Source organism: Lates calcarifer, linkage group LG16_LG22 (assembly GCF_001640805.2).
Source record: "Lates calcarifer isolate ASB-BC8 linkage group LG16_LG22, TLL_Latcal_v3, whole genome shotgun sequence".
Classification (NCBI taxonomy): Eukaryota; Metazoa; Chordata; class Actinopteri; family Centropomidae; genus Lates; species Lates calcarifer.
The window spans coordinates 5,925,744-5,933,661 of NC_066848.1; the positions used below are offsets into that span (position 1 = coordinate 5,925,744).

The 7,918-nt window shown below is 35.6% G+C and overlaps 2 long non-coding RNA genes across 2 annotated transcripts; one reads left to right on the plus strand and one right to left on the minus strand.

Annotated features, from left to right (window-relative positions):
- The first annotated feature begins 51 nt into the window (after positions 1-51).
- On the plus strand, positions 52-4,785 carry LOC127143412 (uncharacterized). Its single transcript, XR_007814790.1, has 5 exons — positions 52-350; positions 2,006-2,069; positions 2,670-2,732; positions 3,247-3,306; positions 4,152-4,785. It is a non-coding gene; the product is annotated as an uncharacterized LOC127143412 (long non-coding RNA).
- On the minus strand, positions 3,512-7,684 carry LOC108894526 (uncharacterized). Its single transcript, XR_001962829.2, has 4 exons — positions 7,446-7,684; positions 6,099-6,161; positions 4,973-5,049; positions 3,512-4,178 (listed from the first exon to the last, which is right to left on the minus strand). It is a non-coding gene; the product is annotated as an uncharacterized LOC108894526 (long non-coding RNA).
- Positions 7,685-7,918: the final 234 nt, after the last annotated feature.

A 7,918-nucleotide genomic window follows, 5' to 3' on the forward strand; every position in this document is an offset into this window, starting at 1 on the left:
GTCTTTACGGTGGATGTATTTTAAGACCAATCAGAGGCGGTTGCTAGGTGGACCAGAAGCGACCGGCCAATCAGAGTTTTTCACTAATGTTTGCTGACGTATGGGGTCATTGGTCGCGACGTGTCTCCTCATTGGCCACGACCTGCTGTGAGGAGCGCAGAGGAACTCAGAGAAGCGGAGAAACGAAGTCGGAGAATAGACTTAAACCAAATTTGAAACATTACTTCTGTTTGCTAGTACTATGAATAAACGTCGTTACCGAAGAGATTTGTATGCTAAAACAAACTCTGGAGCTGCTTTTTTGTCGAACACGCGTGAGACTGGACGCACAACACACCTGCGGCGTGAAGGTAGGACAAACAGTTAGCGGCTAGCGTTAGCGGCGAACGTTAGCATTAGCATTACCTTGTAATGATGTTTAATTCCATTTCAGTCGTTTATATCGCGCGGGAAGAATGTGTTTGTGTTTGTGTCTTTACAATTACTTTGCAGACAGTTTACTGCTTCTTTGTACTTTTGTGCTCCAGTTTGGTCATTTTAGCCAGTTTATGACGGGTTATCATATCGATATGACCATTTTCTTTCTTTGTGGTGCTATTGCATCGTTTTGCATCTCTATGTGGCAGTTTTACATCTACTTATGGTCAGCTTCTTTGTGGCTGCATGGTATTGTGTTTTTATAGTTTTGTGTCTATTCCTGGTCGTTTAACGTTTCTTTGTGGCCATTCTGTGATTCAGTATGGCATTTAAGCTTGTGTATTGCGCTCATTTTGCGACTCAGTTTTTTGCTTGTTCGTCGTTTTGTGTGTCTTGTAGCTTTATGCTACTACGCCGTTTCTTGTGAGGCACGCAGACATTTTGTGAGACCGACACTTGCTCTCTGCTCCTTCTTGGTCTCTTCATTTTTCCTTTTGTTTTCGTCTGCTTTTGTACCATTGATTTGTTTGATTTTGATTGCTACCTGTTTATTGACATTTTCCGTGTAAGACTTTAGCCTGTGATTTTAGCTTAGTTTAGCCATTTGCGGCCTTTCGTCCCAGCGAACCTGCTAGGGCTAGCTTAGCATCGTCGGTAGTGTGTGCAGAGTTGGTCCATGTTAGTCGGCTTGGAGTGCCTCGTGAGAGCAAGCAACCGGTTGTGTGGCCTGAGGCCTGTACTACGAAGGGAGTTTAACCTTCTCTGATTTAACTCGAGGTTATCAAAGAAAGTCGGGGTTGACAAACCCTGACTGCCTCGGTCTGTGTTAAACGGTTATATGACGGTGGTTAAAATGTCGGTAAATTGAGTCGGTGTTAACTTAACCGGAGTTAGTGCGCGTGCCTAAAACGGGCGTGCGCCGTATCTCTCAGATGCAGAACGCATGTTAATTCTGTCGGTTTACGAGGAATTTAAAGAGACTCTAGCTACACAGTGTAAAACCGCGGCTGTCAACAAAGCCAGGGAGACTTGTCACATATTCTCTAGATTCTTAATCTGTAATAAGATATGTAAGGACACGGGAAAATATGTGATTTTTTCGGATACTTCGATTACAGAAAACGAGCTGTTACTGTTAATGATGTTATGCCTGAAACACTCAGGTTGTATGAATGTAATGCTGTTATGTTCAGTATGAACTTCATGTTAACAGTATTTCAGCCTCAGTGGAAATCTGAACCTGGACGAAATAGAAACATTCTATAAAGTAGTACACAAGCTTGTAGAATAGATTTTTAACTCTGTGTTCCTGCACAAGTTTTAAGCCTCAAGAGTAGGTCACAATGTATGTGCTGAGATTACTGTTAGTAATTATTAGAAAAACTATTTCATAAATAGCTTTTCTCTCTGAGATATCATAAAATCATTATTATTAATTATAATTAATTTATTCACCTCAAAACTGTGTCAAGGTTCTAGTGTTTAGTTTTCAGTGTTGTATTCCTCTACTCTGTTCAAGTTTTGGAGGTGAACTATTCTTTATTAATGAGGTTATTCAGTTTTCAAGTGTTGTACTTGTGTTTTCCAGGTTTACTCATTCAGCTGCTGCAGCCTGGACAGAAACACCAGCTCTAACCTCACAAACCAAACAGGTATGTGTCCTAAAGATTTACCCAGTCTGATAAAAATGTGTTGATGAGCTGATTTATTAAAGTTAGTAACAGTGTTATTGTTTAAATCTTTGGTGTTTTGATGAGTTTGGTGTTGAATATAATAATAACTTATTAACCGTGTCTATAATTGTCATATACTGTTAAAATATTTTTTAAACACTCAGATTAGTTAATTTTCTGTCTGTGGACTGAGGTATAATTAAAAATACCACAAGTTAAAACCCTGCTTTCAAAAATGTACTGAAGTGTAAGTTTTTATTACGCAGTTCACAGTAATATACATGATACCTCCAGTGAATAGTTGACAGACATTTAATATAGAAATTTAAGATAATCATTTTAGTTCATTTTTTCCTAAATTTTAATTGTTATTTATTCTTAAAAATGTGATGTTTTTTCTTGTCATATGTGACAGTAAACAGCCCATTTTCTGAGACACTCCCCCAAAGTTTGGAAAATGTTCTGGCTTGGCTGTAACATTCAATATTTATCTTTGTTTTGGGGTTAAACTGTTGATGAGGAATAGGTCATAGTGTATTGATCATTTTCCTTTGTATATTTCTTTTTTTAATTTCCCAGAGATTTCACAGAGTGTCTTTGTACAGTGAAGAAGTTCTTTGAAACCAGGACTGAGACCACCAGGTAATTCACAAACTGCTTTACATATACTGTCCAACACAGAGCACTGACAGTAAATTATATATCTTCAGTAATTGATCTGAAGTCTGAATAGTTTGATTAGTCACAAAAAGATTCATTATTAAAGTTTATTTACAGTTCATCAATGTACAGTTCAAAGAAAATTAAGAATTTAAACATCAGCTCTGTGTCGCTCCTTCTTTCTCATTAGTACAGTAAATCATAAAGATGTGAAGAATTTATACAGTTCAGTGTCTCACTAGAAACACTGTCATTTTGTTTCATTTTGGCCAACGCTAACCAAATTTAGTTCAATTTTAACTGACTTTTTCATCCACTGCTGTTGTGTGAATATCAAGAGCTGGTGGAGTCAGTTCTTCACACTCTGGTTTCTTGTAGATTTAGTGTCCTTTACTTCTCTATCTTTTGACAGTTCAATACCCAGAAACTCTGTGCTTTTATTTTGATGTGTTAAAAGTCATATCTTTATATTAATGTTTGTTGTTTTTCTTCACAGGATTCAAACTTCAACCATTAAATCACAGAGAAGAGACAGATGTGAAGACATTTCCAGAAGGTCAGTGTTAGTTTATTCTTTTCAGTTTGACTCATTAAAACCTCTTCTCTGGAAAAAACAGCAACAAATTAAGTTTTAATTAGTATTTGACATATATGTGACAATATAGCTGCAAAAAGTCTGAAAAAACAAACATATATATATATATATATAATATAAAAAAAAAAAAAATATATATATATATATAAATAGATTTTTTTTTTTAAATGAATTAGGAAACCTTTAATAGATAAACTGAAAACTTAATTTAAATATTTAGTATGTCTTTCAAAAACTAAAACCTATAAAATTAAATGTAAAACCTTTAAAAAATACACTTAAAACCTTAAATACATAGGTCTAAAAAGTATAAAATAAATTAAATATATTTCAAACCTTAAAAAATGTGTAAGCATTTAGCATGAAACCTGTTTAAAAAAAAAAAAATAGAACCTAAATGTCTAAACAGTAAGTATCAAACCCACAAAAAGTTAAATATAAAACCTTAGAAAATATACTTCCAAAATGAAATGAAAATCAAGACATTTCTCTTAAAATAGAATGCAATAAAATGATTTGTATAACATTAGTTTCAAAATAGAGAAATTCAACTCAAAAATTTAAAGTAATGACATTTGGCCACAAGGAAACACTTGTTAGAGCTGGTTAGGATTAATGTAGTTATGAACAATACAATACAATAATTAAATAGTTGTATCATAAGCAGTTGGATGTTCTCACAGGTGTTTAATAAAGACATATTAGTCTTTGAAAAATGTCCCCACAACTACATTATAGATGGTGGAGGTCTTTATCTAATTAATAGCTTTGTAACACTTGACTTGTGTTTCTTTCATCCACTTCAGGTCTTCAGCTGCTGTCGTCTTCTCCTCCTGCAGAGCCAAGAACATGTGTTAATCACAGAAACTGATCAGTGAGTCTGTTTCCTTTCCTAACCTTACCTTATTCATTGTTGAATACTAACAGTGATTCAAACTTAACTCTTAATAACTCATTCAGTATCACATATTTTTTGATGGGTTTTGAAGCCTTACTATACTACGACATTTGGCGTAAGACAGAAGAACTATGTTATAGCAGCCATCTTACCTTTGTTTTCCACAGACACACACTCATCTCTACACAGTGTTTGTTGTTTCATTTTGGTATTTTGCTATGTCAAACTGCACATAGTCCTGTTTGTACTGTTCATATTGTTTATAATTGTTATATATCTTGCCCTTTTCTATTTTTGCTGTTGCAATACTGAATTTCCCTGCTGTGGGATTGATAAAGTATTATCTAACTCATACCCAAATAAATACTTCTGAAAACTGAATATTTTGCCAGTCTGTTTAATATTGTATGAAAGTAAATATTTTTAGCCTTACCATACTATGACATTTTGTTGACTGTTTTTGATGCCTTACTATAGTTTTTTGATGATTTTCGACACCTTAATATTGTATGGCGTTTTTACTTCTATTTTGGATTACTGTTACCATTACACATTACTTTTAAATTTACAGATAATGTTTACTGTTGCAAACCACATCTTATAACAGATTACTTTGCCTATTACATTACTTAAGTATTGCAGATTACTTATTTTATCACAGTTTACTCATATACTGAACCTAAAACAATTTAATGTCAATTAAATTGTTAAGAGCTGTTTGTGAATTACCTGGAGGCCTCAGTCCTGGTCTCCAAGAACTTCTTTGTTGTACGAAGACTCTCTGATCATGGACAAAGTGGTGACACCTGGTGGAAATCAAAGAGAAACAAAGGAAAATGATCAATACACTACTACTTATTCCTCATCAAGTTTAACCAGGAAAAAAACATTAATATTCAACATAACAGCTGAACAAACATTAGAGGGCTGTTTCAGAAAATCAAGAGTTGACTGTCATCACTTCCTGAAGAACCAACAACAAAAAATATTTGGGAAAATGTAAAATGATGATTGTGTGTCTATCAACTAATCACTGAAGCGATCATGTATGTTACTGTGAACTGCACAACAATAATAAACACTATCAGTTAAGTCAATTTTTGAATGCAAGATTTTAACTTGTTTGTTATACTTCAGTAAAAAGTAAGAGTATTTCTTCCACCTCAGACAGTCACATACAGAATCATTATTTCACATTTCAACCTTCTTCTTAACAGGTTTTTAAAATGTCTTTGGTTTGGGTTTTCGTTTAATAAATAACAACCAAATTACAAAGGTCTTAACAGCAGCTTATGTGAAAAATTTTACGTAAAAAAGTGTAAAACTGCTCTTTATATACTGTAAATATATTTTTAAATCACACTCTGACCAACAGTCAAAATTAATTTATGAACTAATCACCACAATCCCTTATTTCTAGAATTGATTTGATTTTGTATGGTATAGTCTAGTATGTCTAGCACATACACATAATTAAGAATTTCTGATCATGTACAATCAAACTGAAGTTAAGATATTTTTCCTTAACAATCCAAAACAGAAAATTTAGCATCTGTTGGTTCTGATGTGTGAAGATGAGGAGAGCTAAAGTCAATTTGTCCACAAACAAAACACTGAATGAAGAATGCCAAAAATTTGCTTCAAGTGAGTGGCTTGAGAGGAAAATGAAAATGCAATTTTTTTTTGTCATATGATAAATAGTAAATACTTTTTTTTGATTAAGCAAAATAAGACATCTGAAAACGTCACTTTGAGTTCTGAGCAATTATGGTTAGTACTTTTTTGTGATTTAATAGACACATTAATCAGTTCATCAACACATTTTTCAGACTGGGTAATTCTTTCAGACACATACCTGTTGGTCTGTAAGGTTATGTTGAGAGTCTCTGTCCAAGCTGCTGCAGCTGAACGAGTAGACCTGGAAAACACAAGTACAACATCTGAAGCACTGATTAACTAATTAATACAAAATAGTCATGGAAACTTTTAGAAATTTTAGTGTAATGATTTCTAACTGTAATCTCAACTCATACATTGTGGAGGGGCACAGAGACAAAATGTAGTTTTCAAGCCTTTAACACCATACTGTGCTCAACCAAGCATGAAGTCCAAACAAACAAATGACTAATCACAAGGAGTGGGGCGAGATCTTCCAATATTAAAACGTGACGGTATTTCTCGTCAGGTGAAAAGCTGCTTCATGAGACAATGTCCAGCTGCAACGAACATTACCGACGAAATTATGGTTTGTTCCTCGTCAACTGCAACGCCTCATGAAGTCGGACAAAACCCATCAGCCCCGACATAAGAACTCAAGATGGCTGCTACTCACATCAATAGTAGTGAACACTCTCTTAATGTTGCCGTTTATAGCAGTTCTCTCTTATTCGTTTCACATTAAGTCAGTCATATACATAGTACTGTTCAGTTTTTATCTGTAGGCATATTACTACGCTGCAGAGCGTTGTTATCAACTGGCGTTGCTAACAAGGGCTAGTCTGAAATACGTTTAAATGTAAATAATCAGGAATGGAGACAGAACTACAGACACAGTAAGAACACCACAAAAGACAAAGAAGCTGACATATATAGATGTAAAATAGCCAAGTAAAGACACAAAATGATGCAACAAAGACCACAAACAGACACAAAATGTTCACAACGACATGATAATCAGACTAACAGACTACTTAACAGTAACCTTTCCTCCATAAGGTGCCCACAACTCAGTCAGGGGCGCTATAGTCACAGAAACACAAACACACTTTAAACCACGCAAATAAAAACAACGACAAATATGAAAAGCCTATAGTTTAAAAAGAAGGCTAATGCTAACGCTGACATCCAGGTGTAAAGCAGCCAGGTATGGACCAGCATAACACACAATGACCACACATAGACACAAAACGATGACAACGACACGATAGGCAGCTATTAACTGTTAAAATTACCAAGATGGAACACACAATTACAAAGAGATCCAAAATATCAATAAAGTGACTCAACAATTACAACAGGGATTTAAACGGACCATCAAAAGCTTGTTGTGTTTTCACCCATCCACTTGGGGGTCCACAACTCATATTAGGGACGCCTCAGTCACGGAAACACTAACGCACTATTATCCACGAGGTAAAAAAGAATGCTAACGCTAGCGCAAATGCTAAGGCTACCCACTAGCCACTTCGCTCCTTAGCCTTACCTTCGTGCCAATGGTGTGTATTCAGCGTCCAGCCTCAATTGCGTTCGACAAAAAGCAGCTCCAAAGCCTGTTTTAGCAGCCAGACTTCTTCAGTAAGTAAGTTTTCTCACAGCGGTGGCAAGCCGAGGCAACCGTTCAAATGTTTGTTTTAATCCGGTTTACCGATTCCCATGGCTCCTCCTAGATGGTAATGACCGATGACGACATACGACGCGACCAATGACAACACACGCAAACCAACAATGGCAGAAAAAGCGCCAAACGGCCAGCTGATTCTAACTGCCTCGGATTGGCCTAATACATCCACGAGAAGGTAGGATACCGATAGGTTCTGGATCTGGATGTAAAATTTTGATTTGAGGGGGCAAGACATTTGTTTGGGAGGTGCTGCCCCCTCCTGTCCCTGCGTAGAGCCAGTCCCGGCCTATTTTATTTGAGTTATAGTCATCTATGCTATATGAATATTTTAAAGG